General features: G+C 38.6%; 1 protein-coding gene across 10 annotated transcripts in view; it reads right to left on the reverse strand.

The window, feature by feature from the left end:
* AMBRA1 (autophagy and beclin 1 regulator 1) overlaps positions 1-15,075 on the reverse strand; it is a 156,158-nt gene that overhangs the window by 140,210 nt on the left and 873 nt on the right. For 5 of the 10 annotated variants that reach the window (XR_016018366.1, XM_088789566.1, XM_088789564.1 and 2 more), the window contains exon 1: positions 387-527. The exons of 3 other annotated variants lie outside the window; for them this stretch is intronic. The gene's annotated coding sequence lies outside the window, so the exon portion shown is untranslated. Of the gene's footprint in view, positions 1-386; positions 583-15,075 lie in introns of those variants that run through there. 2 more of the 10 variants (XM_074336308.2, XM_074336309.2) reach the window with 1 other exon arrangement.

A 15,075-nucleotide genomic window follows, 5' to 3' on the forward strand; every position in this document is an offset into this window, starting at 1 on the left:
AAAAATGGCAAGAGATTTTCTATTAGCAAGCAAAGGAAAAGGGTAGCTTTTGATGGAAGAAATCTCAGAGGCGAAAACAGTTTAACCCCAGAAGTGGGAACTGACCCCAACTGCCTCAGGCAAACAGGCCTAATGACTTCTGCAACAAACGTTACCTTTCATCCACCAACAGTACTGGGAGGCTGAAGTAGAGCCAAATCACGAAGGATCACATCTTTCTGTTTTCTACACAGTCTGGGAAAAAGAGAGTCCAACTCTCCTCCCTGGAGCACCACACTGTTCCCAACAGTTCTTGGAAACCCCAGGAGCCACAGCAACAGGGCTGTAAAAAGCTTGGAGAACATTAACCAGGCACTCACAAGCCCCGGACAGATGAGATTACTCACCAGACAAATAACGAAACCTGGAGGAGGTTAAGAAACTCGTCTAGGTTCTCAAGATGAGTCAGTCGCCCGAGCAGGATTTGAATTCAGGCTTTGCCTTCAGATAGTCTCGGAGCTTGACGACCAGTCCTTGGCTCCGCAGATACTGTGTGCTGTGTTCTCCAATGGTAGAGTCAGCCCAGGTCAGCTTCTTGGCTGACTAGAATAGGGAAAGGAAAAATTTCCCTCAAGGCTTCAGGGAAAGAAGTCAAATTATTAAATGCAGAGCTCTTATGCAAAAGGTCCAGATGCCCCTCCACCTTGCCAATCACATTTCTCAGCCAATCAAAATAAGACACTGGATTGAAGAACCCAGCCGTTTAAGTTCTGACTAGACGCTGAATTCCATTTCCTCACCCCCGCCCCACTTAAGGAGAGGGGAAGTATGCAAAAGCAGCAATAGACAGCCAGCAAGTGTTTACTGAACATCTGTGTACTCAGCATGATTGCAGACACTAAGGGTCCTGCAGGGAAGAACGCGCCTGCCCTCAAGAAACTTACGTGATTATTTACCTGACTAAAAATTGATACTTTCAAGTACTGATAACTGCTAGAAAGAAAATACGGAAAATAATGCTTTTGGGGGGAGCTGATTAAAAAGAGGAAACCAATAGTTTAGAATCACTTCCTATTTTTCTATGAATATGAGCCTCAGAAAATATGAACAACACAGGAGAAACTTTAAAATATTTTCATGCAAACTAATACTACAATAAATATAATCCAACATTACTTCCTATATTTAAATAATTACATGTAAGACTAAATTTGAAACAGCACTCAAAGAAAGTATCCTTATCTCAAAAATAATAGCAATCTTAAAACCTTGTAAGTACATGGCAGAAAAATTCCAATTATTTATCCAATTATCCACCAACTGATAAAGACCAGGACAGACTATAACACATATTTAAAGCAGTGTTTTTATCTAGTATTCATTGAACATTTGCTCCACACCTGGCAGTACTAAGCACTTTTTCACACAATATCTTATTTATTTTTCATCATGACACTATGACGATAGGTACTATCATTACCCCACTTCACAAATCACAAAACTGAGGCTTAGAGAGATTAAATTATTTGCCCTCATAGAAGATTCAAATCAGTTGCCAAAATGCATGCTCTAACCACTATACCCACTGCTTCTATAAAACAGGCATTAAACCTCAGATACAGAAAAAACCCTTTTCGCATCTTCACACCTAGAAGGTCATAATTATAAAGAGTTGGTTCAGGAGACAGAGAGAAGGAGAATGAATAAACCCAAAAGAATCTGAGTGACTCATGCTATACCCTCAGGCAAATTCCATGACATCCATGCCTCAACCTACCTATCTACAAAGGAGCTAACTTCACCATAGTTAACCATCACTTGCCTCCTAGTTAAGTTTGTTAATTAATATCTGTAATATACACACAGCTCATCAGATGAAAGAGACAAGGAAAACTATACATCATTATTGCTTTGATGCTAGAGCAAAGCACCAGAAATCAAGGTTAACAAGTTACCAAGAGTGCACACCAAGAATGTAGGATTTGAGAACTTTCAAAACAAACCATATAATTACTCTTTTTTATTATTATTTAAAGCAATACAAACCATATGATCCAGCAATTGCACTTTTGAGCATTTATCCCAGAGAAATTTTTAAACTTACATGCACACAAAAATATGTATACAAATGTTCACAGCAGCTTTATTCATAATAGCCAAGAATGAAAAAAACTCAGATGTTCTTCAATGATTAAACTGTGGCACATCCAAACCACATGTGATACATGGAATACTACTCAGCAATTAAAAAGAAAGGAACTATTATTGAATATCAACTGTAATTGAAACATCTTTTAAAATTTAAAAAAAAAGGGAACTATTGATATGTGCGACTTGGATGACTCTCCAAGGAATTATCCTGAATGAAAAAGGCCAATCCAAAAGATTACGCACTATATGATTCTACGTATTTACATAACATTCTTGGAATAACAGAGAGACAGATTACCATGCTTCCCCGAAAATAAGACAGGGTCTTATATTAAGTTTTGCTCCAAAAGACGTATTAGGGCTTATGCTCAGGGGATATCGTCCTGAAAAATCTGCTAGGCCTTATTTTCTGGTTAGGTCTTATTTTTCGGGAAACATGGCAGTGGTTGCCAGAGATTACAGCTATGACTGGGGGAGTGGGAGATAAGCCACGTTCCCTGTGGGTGTTTCCCCTTGATTCTCTGCCCAAAGCTTTATTGAAAATTTATCCACTGCTGTGTCGGCTCATTATGACTTGGGGTGGGAGTGTCTATATAAAACGGCACCAGGAGAGAGGTCCTTGCGGTGACGCTCTGGATCCTGACTTGTATCTTGACTGTGTCAGTGGCGATATCCTCGTTGTGGTCCAGTGCTATGGATGTGTACAGTGTTACCACTGGGGGAAACGGGAACGACAGGGCACACAGGATCTCTCTACATATTATTTCATGGGAACTACATGTAAATCTACAATTATCTCAAAATCAAAAGTTTAATTTAAAAAAAGGTAACATGTGCTCCTTATAACAAGTAAGGCAGTCTGGTCAATCTCCCTTCCAATCCTTGCCCCATTCCCACCCTCTTGAGATATACATACGAACTCACTGCTCATACAAACATGCATGCATGTAAGTTTTTGTTTTCTGTATCAAAATGGGATCATATATACACATTACCCTGCAGCCTACCTTCTTCACCTATTATCACTATATCAGAGAGAGCTGAAAAATAAAATAAAATCTTTCAGCACCCAGCAGGATGGCAGGCGTAGAATATTTTCTGACTGGGACAAATGTTTACCATGTAAGGTACAAAAGCTGAATCAGCCACATTCAGTGAGTAAGAGAGTATAACATAGAAGTAACATTCTAAAGAGAGCTGCAAAAAAACAAGGTCTTCAGCAGCTATTCTAGGATCCTACCCCCCTCTATGACTCTTCCATGGACTGTCCTGTAGGCCCACAGAGGAAGAAATGCTAAATGAGTTTTCAGCAGAAAATTGCCAGAGGGGATAATGCCCCCACGTACGCAAGCCATAGCAAACAAACTTCAGCAAAAATACATTCCTCCTTTAAGCAGAAGTGCAAATGGTATTATTGGTAATTTTTTAAACATCCATTTGTAATAATAGCTACTGTCACTATCAATGCTAAAGCTCCCTCCTACCTTACTCCCATTTTACAAACAAACCTGGCTCCGTGTGAAATTACTTGCCCATGATCAAACAGCCAGAAAGTGGTAATGTTGGCAGGCAAAGCTATAAAACTAGTGCCTTTTCCACTTGCTCAGGTTTTTCTACATGATCAGATGCCAACAACAGAAGAGATTCAATAAATTTAACACGTGGATTTAGGTAGAAGCCATTTTCTAAATATGTCTGCTGACTTTGATTCAACTTTTTTTTCCCATTTATTAATAGCATATTTTGGGGGAGACTATACTCTATGCCAGGCCCTACTGTAGGTGACAGGGACAAAGAGATGAAAAAAACAACACACAAACGAAACAGAAAAAGCCTGCAACCTCAAAGAGCTTTCAGTCTAGTGGGGAGACTGCAACGGCCACACACTGTTACTGTAACTACCATACTGTAATGTAGCCACTGTCACCCCCCAGGAAGTACAAAGTGCTACGCATTTAAAGAATCCAGCCATCCTCCCAAAAGCAAATGATAATCTCTCACATTAGCTTCCCCTTACAATTGTTTTCAGTTTCAATTCTGCTCTGATATTCTACAAGTCACAGATTCCCTTCTTGAGCCCTGGGCAAAAGGTCTGCAGTGCCTTCTACACAAAACACTGCACACATGCTCAGTAAGTGTGAACAGAAGCTAGTCAGCTCAAATCACCACTAGGCTCCTTCTCCAAAAATAATGTTGTGATTTTTTTAAATTTTGGCAATGAAAATAAAGTATCTTTAACCTTTCTGGCCAAATCATGGTGTACAGAATTATAAGTGACTTCGACCTCATTTTGAACGTAAGATCTTAAAAAGTCAAATTCACTTGTCATTGTTACAAGACTCACTAAGTGTAGCTCTGAGACAAAAGCCCAAATCTCTCAACTCACTGTATGGGCTTCTTCCCACAACTGCTTCTTTCTTTTAAGTCCAATGAAAATGAACTTCATGAAATTCAAGTTTTCTCATTTCATCAATGACATTACGCATCCATAAATAATCATGCTCAATTTAAAGACTAACTTGAAACTGCAGTTTAAAGAGATAACTTTATCAGAAGCAAACATGCACAGCGCCCGTCACGGGTACACACAGAGGTAAAGGACTGCCTATCTTGGACATGGCGGTAGCTCTTCAGGCATTTGGGAGCGACTCGAGAAATGTCAATACACTCCAAAAACCTGCCATCAACATCACCGTCTTAGCAACAGCTAGTCTTTTGGGGTATCTACTATGAGCCAGGCACTTTTCATGTTCTTTCTGATCCTTACTGCTCTCGAAAGATAGGTGTTATTATCACTCCATTGTGTACTTGTCCATCCCAGGTTTAAAGTTTCCCCAAATCCCACAGCTACCGTGTTTCCTCGAAAATAAGACCTACCCCGAAAATAAGATCTACCCTAAAAATAAGCCCCAGTTACGATCATCAGCCAGACAGACGCATTTAGTGTTATGACAATGTTCCAGAAGAAGATGACATGACTGTAATGGAATAAATGTAGATTGTTGTACATGAAAAAATAAGACATCCCCTGAAAATATGCCCTAATGCATCTTTTGGAGCAAAAATTAATACAAGATCCAGTCTTATTTTGGGGGAAATACAGTATAAGACCTGGTCTTATTTTCGGGGAAACACGGTACCCAGGGGCAGGGCTAGAAATCCAACTCTTAGAGTTCATCATGCTCCTTCCCCACTATCTTTTACTCCCTAAGGACAGAATAACTGCACTGCACATGTGGCTGTGACATCGTCACTTCAAACTTTGACATAATTTCATGACTGGCAGTTATGTAATTTAGCCAATTTTCTTTCCGGATTCCTCAGTGGTCTTCCAGGTTTACTTTCTTTCTTTCTTCTTTAAGAAGTAAATCCTTTTTCCAAACGAAATCTTCTATGTGAAAACACTAAAACACGTAACAGAACAAAGTTGAGCTGCTCTGGTTTAAGCAGAGTGGTAGAACCAAAGCCCTGCCTGACTCTCGCAGCCACCCCCCAGCACCTTCAAAGAACACAGTTTGACAAAAGCACTAGCTTAAAACAGAAGACCCTGCCTTTTCCAACTCAGCTTTGCCATTCACCATTTATATAACCTTTGGCAAGAAAAAGGGAAGCTTTTTTTCTTTACAGTAAAGATACCACCATCCACTTTATAGTTTTGTAATGACTATTACATGGAGGAACACACATAAAATTCCCAGCGCAAATAAATATTCAAAAGTTGGCTCTCCTCGCTTTTATCCTTCAGATAACAGCTGTTGCCAATTCAAGAAATTTCAATACATATATCTGATGATATTTTCAGTAGCAGGGACATGAATAAGTAAATACGCCCATGGTTCAACTAAAATGAACAAACCTAATAAATCCGTCATTAAAGGTACCGATGATAATACCCCCACCCAGCTTAGCTTCCCAATCAATGGCCCACAGACCCCAAAGCACAATTCTGATAAGAGACAAGGTACCCCTTATGAGGTACCTTCACGTAGACCCGAAGTGTCAGATGAATGAGCTAATGTTGTTCTGAGCACCTTAACTTTGGCATCTTCTGAGCAAAGCATTTAAACTTGCAACTTAATGTTGAATTTAATGAGTAATTTTATGATCGCATTCTACAACAGAATCTAATAATGTTTGTTTGCCCATCTTCTGGGCTTCTATTTCTCCAGGCACCACGAACCAAAAATACATTTATGGCATGTGCACCTTCACCTAAGCAATTTTAACCTGACCCTTGCTAAACTAGCCATCAAGAATCTACGGCCTTAGTCAGTTATTGATAACGTGTTCCCTTTTCTACATGTATAACAGGAGACCAAATCAATTTTTATAGGAAAGAGACTCTCAGTCCAAATCTAAGCCCAGCCAACAACTCTCAAATCACATACTCTGTGGAGCCACAGATGTTGGCTTTGGGCCCCACGGTTTAGGAAGAAAATCACAACAATAACACACCATACAGCCATGAAGACTCACTTACGATAAAGAACACATCCCAAGATTTAGAATGCTAATCTTCTACTTTACCGGAAGACCTTGAACAATTCACCTACTCTCTATTATTTCTTCGTAAGGAAAATGAAAATATACTCATGAAAATGCCAGAAATATTGTTTTGATTATTCATCAAACTATGTTCTGGGGTTACCAGGGACCTCAGCAAGCCATCTCCCTCATTTCTGAACAAGCCCAAATCTAAATCATCCTAGAAAGATAGTCACTAAGTCTGTGGGGAAGACATTTCACAAGCTCCCCTGGTAACATTCCAGTATCTTGTAGTCAGGAAGTTCTTTCTGATTTGTAATCTATATCCCTTCTGTTGCAATTAAAACATATTCCCTCTTGTCTTGTCCTCTATGGAAAGAGAACATCTGCTTAACACCACCTGAACAATATCCCTTCAAGAGATTATAAAATATAGCAAGCCCATTTCAAACAGCCTCATGTAAATGCAACATGGCTTTAAATGGGTCACCTTAGACAAAGAACATGATTAAGAGTCTTAAATTCCCAGTTCCACCACTTGCTCTGAAGATGATAGGAAGTTAAAATGATGCAGATGTTGTACCTCAATTATCTCATCAGTAAAATGCAAATAATAAAAACAGAATGTTAGGAGAACTCAGTTCCTCAAAAAATTAAACATACAGGAAAGAGATTCTCAATCCCAATCTAAGCCCAGCCAACAACTCTGAAATCACTCACACACACTCTATGGCCCTGCGATTCCACTCATAAGTATACACACCCACAACTGAAAACAAGTCCACGTACATGCATGTTTACAGGAGGACAACTGATGATATTCAAAAGGTGGAAACAGTCCAAGTGTTTAATGGCTGAATGATGGATAAATAATTTATGATATATACATACACAAAAGGTTACACATTATGTATGATTCCATTATATGAAATATCCAGAATAGATCAATTCATAAAAACAGAATGCAGATTAATGGTTTCCAGGGGGCTGGTAGAAATGGGGAATGAAAAGAAACTGCTTAATTAGAAAGGGGGTTTACTTTTGAGTAATGGAAACATTTTGGAATTAGCTAGAGATGGCAGTTGCACAACTCTGTGAATTGTTCACTCTAAAATGGTTAATTCTGTGTTATGTGACTCTTACTTCAATAATTTTTTTAAAAAGAATTACAGGAGAGCTAACAGAGATAATATCCATAAACAGCTCAGCCTTCCCAGGAAAGTCATCATATAAAATTCTAAGTAGAATGGTAGCCAAGATATATATTATTATTTAAATATAGTCAATTAGAATCGAAGCAAAGAACATGTAAATGGGAAACAAAATAGAAACCAAAATAAAGTCTAGCATCACAACTATACGGTATTCTGTATGGAAATAAGAGCTAATAAATAAGTGAACGAATAAAATAATCAAGCACATCAATAGCAACAATAACCATAGGAAAGCGGTAAAAAAAATTAACGTAAAGTATGAATTTTAAGGGGTGGCCGGATGGCTCAGTTGGTTAGAGCGTGAGCTCTGAGCAACAGGGTTGCCGGTTCGATTCCCACATGGGCCAGTGAGCTGTGCCGCACCCCCCCCCCCCCCCCCCCCCCCGACAATGAGATTGAAGACAATGAGCTGCTGCTGAGCTGCGACCGGATGGCTCAGTCGGTTAGAGCGCGAGCTCTCAACAAGGTTCAATTCCCACACGGGATGGTGGGCTGCGCCCCCTGCAACTGAAGACTGAACATGGCAGCTGGACTTGGAGCTGAGCTTCGCCCTCCACAACTAGATTGAAGGACGACGACTTGACTTGGAGCTGATGGGCCCTGGAGAAACACACTGTTCCCCAATAAAAAATAAAAATAAATAAAAAGTAAAAATGAAAAAAGGAATGAATTTTAAAATCCAGTAATACCAAAATACAAAGATCCATTAGGTAGGAAGAATAGTCAAGTTGAAAAATACATAAATCCTTCAACTCCAAGGCCACATACAAAGACCACGGGAATCATTACTCTCACCATGATGCAAACATCCTCACTCCCTCGCCCCTTTCTCCTTTAATACAACCTCCAGACATGTAAGAAGCCAAGGACACAAACATGAAGAGGTACTCTTCCTATCTTCACAGACCTTATTGCATTACTTGTCAAAGTATTACTTCTTATGGGGAGACAAACATAGTACTAAAAATCAAAGTACACATCCCACCTCCACTTCCTCCCTTCCCACTTAAACCCACTTCAATATGGCTTATGGTCCTACATTCCTCCACCATTGTTCTTGCTATTGTCATCAATGATCTCTGTGCTGCTAAAGTAACAAAATACAGGTGATCGCTTCCTTCGTGAAACATGCTTTCTCCATTTCTGAGATTTTTCTCTTAAATTCTTTGGAGCTGGCTGGGTCATGAGCACTCTTCTCTTCCTAGTCTATACATATCCTTCTGCTAGGTAATCGCACCCATTTTCCTTGGCTGTAAATAGCGCCTATATACCAAGAGCATCCAGATTTATTTCCAGCACCACGCTTAAGCATCAGCTCCAAGACTGCTTACTTGATGTCTTCACAAGCATCTCACACTTAACATGACTAAAATTGAGGTCTTCATTCCACTCCCCACCTCTAGTCAAAATCTGCTCCTCCTCCAATGTTTCCGTCTCAGAATTGGCAACTTCATCTACCCAGACGCTCACGCCAGAAATCTGGGAGTCATACTTGACACCTCCCTCTTCCCACAGAGCCAATCCATCATTAGGTCTTGCCTGTCCTGATTCTGAAATATCTACTGCATTTTTCTACTTCCCTCCATCTCCACTGCCTAGAGCCTAATCCAAACCCTCGTCTTTTGCCTGGGCCACTATAACACATCCTAACTATGATAGTTTCCCCACTTTTTCTCTGTTCAAATTTTCCACAATTTCTAAATTTTTTCCAAAAATGTCCACAAAGTAGCCAGAGTAATCTTTTAAAATCATATACTAGGTCACAACACTCATGCTTAAAACCTTCAAAGGCTTCCAATTATACTGAGAAAAAAACAAATCCAAAACCCTTGACACAGCCCGAAGTCTGTCCCCATCTTACGCCACCGCCTCCCACTGCTCACTGTATTGCAGCCACACCAATCTCCTTTCCGTTTCTCGGATGTGCCAAGTTCTTTCCCACCCCAACACTTTCCTAAATGCTGATCCCTTTACCTTCCCTTTCCATCCTTCAAGTCTCTGCTTAAATATCACTTCAGAGAAACCTCCACAAAGCTCCACTTTAATTCAGGTTCCCTTACAATCTCTTTTTTACTTTTCCATTGTGGGACTTAACACACTTTGCAATTACACATTTATTGGTGTATTTTTTGTTGTCTCTCTCTCTCTCCTCTCTGGACGTATAATCTCTCTAAGAGCAGGGACAATGTCTGTTTTTTTCGCTCTAGTTTTAGCACAGTGGCAGTAGTTTAGAAACTTTAGAATTGTTTAAAGTAGTTTAGAATCAGTATAATTTAGGGATTAAGAACAGGGGACTATGGAGCCAGGCTGCTTAGAGTCAAATCCTGGTTCTGCCGCTTACTTACTAGCTCTGTGACTTTGGGCAAACTGCTTAACCTTTCTGTGCCACAATTGCCACATCTATAAAATGCGGAGAATAACAGTACCTGCACCATAAGGTTGTTATGAGAATGAAAAGAATTAATGACACAAAGCACTTAGTACAGTACCTGGCACAAAGCACTTCCAGAACCAGTTCTCAGGAGAGCCTCACTACCTCCTCAGAGGCAGACAGAAACATTTACTGAATGAATGAATGATTGAAAAAAACAGGCTCCACTATAATCATTAAATAGGTTTTTCAAATGATAAAGCAGGAGTATTATAGAAATTTATAGAGGAAAACAAACAGTTAAGGTGAAAACTGAAGCAACCCACAACTTATAATGGCATAAAGGAGTGAGAGTAATAAAAAACTAACTCTACTGGGCTCTTAGTCTTGACCACTATGCAAAAAACATGTCCATTCTTCCAAAAGTTTACCCAAGATGATCTGTTAGCTTTGACTTTTCCCTAAACATCATTCTCTTTCATGCCTTTAATCAACTTCAAAATCCTTCAGGCACCAATCACAGTTCAAATAGATGGTAAATCATGGTTAAAATAGATGGTAAAATTCAAGTACTAACATTTTCCACCTGTTTTGCAAAGAAATGCTCGTCTGTTCCTAAAATAGTTCTGGCCTGTTTTGCTACATACACCGGGATTTCCCTGAAAATAAGACCTAGCTGGACAATCAGCTCTAATGCGTCTTTTGGAGCAAACATTAATATAAAATCCAGTCTTATTTTACTGTAAGACCGGGTCTTATACAATATAAGACCCCGTTTTATTTTATTATAATATAAGATCGGGTCTTTTAATATAAGACCAGATCTTCTGTTAATTTTTGCTCCAAAAGACGCATTAGATCTGACTGTCCGGCTAGGTCTTCTTTTCAGGGAAACACGGTACTTCTTGGAAGAAAGGCATCAAACAAGATTGTAGGTTTTCTTATATACACACTCAGTGGAGGCCTACATCTTCCCTCTTTCAATGTCATGACAATTCTAAGTCTCTCCCCGTATTTACAGCTAAGTAATTCAGCTTATTCCCTGCTACCAAGACACCTGAAGGCATGTATCCAGTGTTCAAATTCATTGAACTCAACAGTCAAGAATAACTATTCTGGAAATAATTAATAATGAGAACTGATTAAATTCTGGTCACATTAGAATTAAAAATTTAACTCATTAGTCAACATGCTGGATATTCCTAGCCATAGTTATCCTTTACTACGCCAAACCCAGTATCATCATACATTAGGTAAAAGGCAAACACTACATGTACTATTCTTAAATGAAGACTTCCATTGTGATGGCAGCACGGGAACCTTAATTTATTGAATCAAAGTATGTTGCGATTGCAACTTTTTGGGGGACTAAAGATACCATGATTGATGACTTCAATCCTTGTGAACACCCAGTGCCCTCCTCACTCCTTCAACTCTGTCCCTGTCAGCCCTGGTTTGTTTCCTTCAGAGCACAGCGTAAATTTCAATACTTATCCGATATGTGGTCAACTCTGCTCCCCATTGGAATAAACTCTGTAAGAGCAAAACACTTATGTCTACCTGTGTATTCCAGCATCAAATGAGCATTCCATAAATATTTGCTAGATGAACAAAAGCCTGAAAAGGTAAGGGTTGAAATATAGTCACAATCAAGAAATAGTTCCAAAAGGTCTGAGAGGAATAATTCATACCTCGGGAAAAAACACAGTACAAGAAAAGACTCAATGAAGAAAGGGAAAAGTTTAGGTGGAGAAGTGGAGAATACCAACCCTAAGAGCAAAGGAAAAGACAGAGAACAAGTTAGAAAGGATACTTCCTACACTAATCTTCAGACACACAGCCAGGACTAACCAGAAGAGAGGGGGTAAATATGCTTAAGTCTCACCCCATCTAAACATGCAGAACCTAAAACTCGTCTTTCACTAGCACTTCCAAACACTTACTCCTTTCCACATCATGTTAGTTAAGCTCCTCCACCGCTGGTTTGATGTTTGTCACCGCTATCTTCCCTAACTCTCAAGCATAAAGCTGCCTTGAAAGAAGTTGTCCAAGAACCTAGATGACATCTGTTCAGTGCTGCTGCAAGATAGCCCAGAAGTCACATTTGAAGAGCACTTTACTTTTTCAAAGCAGCTTCATGTACTTTTTTCAACAGAAGTTATTATGATAGAAGTATTATCTTTCTCGTTCTCTGAATAGAGACTCATAAAAGCATTCAAAGCCTTGGATTTAAAGTCCAGCTACGCTATAATATATACTTGCTGTGTGATCTTGGTCAACTTATGTACTCTGAGTTCAGTACCCACGGGGAAAATAATATCTACTTTAAAGGACTATTATGAGTATCAAATGAGATAACACATGTAAAGAACATGACATAGTAAGTGCTCAATAAAGAACAGGGACCTTCCCTACGGTCTCCTTAAATAATTTGTACAAGATTATTCAGCTAATAAACTGGTAAGCACAGGACTTAAACCCTGGTCTCCTGATTCCTTAATCTTCTTACCACATCGCTTTGGCAGACTGCCACATACTGCTGAGCACATAAATACATTCGGACAATAACTGATCACAAAATTTTTATCTATCAGTAACTCCGCTTTGTGAAAAGGAGAAAACAATAGATCTAACTAACTTGGGGGGAGTAGGGACTTGAAAATACAAAACATAAATTACCCCCAAATCACAGGACAGGTTGTACCATAGCACTTCTGTATAGACAGAAATTATGACTAGAAACAGAAAGTTCTCTTTGGGTTTATGAGGAACAATTGGAGACAGAAACAAGAATGGCTATGACTAACAGAACTTAAGGGTTATTTATTTGTCTTTTCTTCTTTTTTTTTTTTTGGTAAACCAGACCCCTGGGCAAAAAGATTTGCTTCCCATTCCAAAATAAGTCTATCACGGCTGAGACATACATTTAAAAAGAGACTTAAGCGTGCTAACAACAAAACCTTTTCTCCAATTCCTTTAAGAGTGAGATAAATGGCAAAAGTGAGATAAACTGTCAACATAAACTACCAACATTCATGAAGACCCTAGAAGATCATAAACGAATGGATTCAGTATTAATAAACAGCTAAAAGCAGCATGATCAAAAATGTTTCCTAAGTTTCCTAACACACCTTGAAAGTATTTTGAAAATGATACAGTGTTAAAGCTAAGTCGTTACTCTGTTAATAAAAATAACTACTTGTTTTCAAGTGATACACATAGCTCCTTCCAGGGCAAGTCCTAGAAGACATTCAAAGAAGTTCACATCTTTAACAATCCCTAAGAACTTTCTTATTAAAAGAGAAGACAAAATAATTCAGTCACAGTCTGAGTCTGTAAATTCTGAAAGGGAAAGCCAGTAGAGTGATTTGACACTGACAGAACACAACATTGACAGAACACCACAGATCTAAAGCATTTTTCTCAGTCTGTTGAGATCTCGCTTCCAGGTGTATCCACTGTTTGGCTCAAATAAAGTTTTATAAACAACAACAACAACACAAGATTTAACCAAGAAAGGGACAGTTGAGTGCATTTCTACCACAAAGCAGGGAGAAGCTGATAAGAAGCTCTATCCCAGTAACCTCCCTATCATCACAACCAAATTTCTTGTCCTCAATTCAACTTAACCCTCTGCTAATTATTTCCTATAGAAACATAACAAAATGTTCTAACATTTCTTTGTGACACTCATAGCAAACTCCATTTATTATTCAGCATTCATTAAGAGCCACTGAGATTCTACATTAACTCTACATTCTATGCAGAACGTATCAATCCCCAGGGGATGACACCTCCTTCTCTAAATTATTTCCTCTGATATAAATTCTCTTCTACCATAAAAACTTTTTCAGAGAACACACATTCTAAGCATAACTTCCCAATCTAGATTCTCCATAAACATCATCTGGTGGCTCTTGTTAATCTCTTTCTAGGAGCACTGAAGTTCTGGTAACTAAGAAATCACTCATGATCAAGGGCCTTTCATTTAAATTTTGCTGACCTCACCAAAATATATATATATATATATATATATATATATATATATATATATATATATATATATATATAATATATATTACATATATATTATATGTATATATAATATATATATGAAAATTCTAAAACCGTTAAAGGAACAACAGACTTGTACCGTTTCCATCCAGGGATTGGGAATTTAGTCTGTCCTCCCTTTAAACCGTTCTCTTACTGATTCTCCATACAATGGAAATACTTATTCAACCTAGAATGACCTCGCAGCTGATTATTTTTTTCAACAAATAAATTATATAAATTAGGATCATGACACTGAATCCAATGAAAATAAAACGAGTAAGAACACTTAGTCCCCAAAGTTTCCAAGTTTGGAGACAAAAGGAAAACATGATGGAGTTCCCAGAATGTTAACTTTCAATTTAAATATCTCAATATTTGAATGATTCCTACTCTAGTACTATATGCAGTAACTTTAGTATATGCAGTAACTAAACCACTAATCAAAAATAATAAAACTGTTCAGAAAAAGGCTCTTTGGGTTTCCTTTGGATTGTTCCTAGAAAGCAAACTCTCTCAGGACAAATGTCTGACTTCAAAACGCTGACCATCCTCTGCTGGACATTAACCTCTTAACATCTTTTTCTTAGTTGAAAGATGTCCACTGAGAAACAGGCTGAAAGGAAGGAGAAGAAATAAATATCAACCAGAAAGCAAACTGGACAGCAAACAAAATTTTCTATCAAGAAACAGAAAGAAATTGTCATTGCTCCTCTCGTGAAAATAATCCAGACTTTGGAAAGCAAAACCGCCAAAACATCGCATGGCCCCTTTACTTCTGAAGCCTCCAGTGACAAAAGCTATATTCCTAGGGAGGCAGGA

The sequence above is a fragment of the Rhinolophus sinicus genome, chromosome 14 (assembly GCF_057876585.1).
Source record: "Rhinolophus sinicus isolate RSI-liver-muscle chromosome 14, RSI-T2T, whole genome shotgun sequence".
Lineage (NCBI taxonomy): Eukaryota > Metazoa > Chordata > Mammalia > Chiroptera > Rhinolophidae > Rhinolophus > Rhinolophus sinicus.